We start from the raw sequence: 336 nt of genomic DNA, 5'->3' as shown, positions 1-336 counted from the left end.
AAAAAAAGCACACAAAAGATTCTTGAACGGTCTTTTAATAACTTTTTATGGGCGGGATCTCATTCGGGTAAGAAGTGGTGCTCTTGGAAGGTAATTTGCAAACCTACTTCGGTGGGAGGTTTGGGGTTCAAGCAGCTTCATCATATTGCTAAGATTAACTTATTTAAACATTGGCTTAATTTCTGGAGTGGTCAATCTTTATGGGCAAGTTATTTACATGAAAGGTACTGTAACGCCCTTCTTTGGTGGTTTGGAGGAAAGGGGATTCTAGGTTTTGGAAGAGGCTTCTTCAAGTTAGGGAGTGGGCCAAGGATTTTATTTTTTGGGATCTTGGAT

Source organism: Phalaenopsis equestris, unplaced genomic scaffold (assembly GCF_001263595.1).
Source record: "Phalaenopsis equestris unplaced genomic scaffold, ASM126359v1 Scaffold000976, whole genome shotgun sequence".
Taxonomy (NCBI): Eukaryota; Viridiplantae; Streptophyta; class Magnoliopsida; order Asparagales; family Orchidaceae; genus Phalaenopsis; species Phalaenopsis equestris.
The sequence above is the reverse complement of the archived record's forward strand: the minus strand, read 5'-3'. Positions refer to the sequence as shown.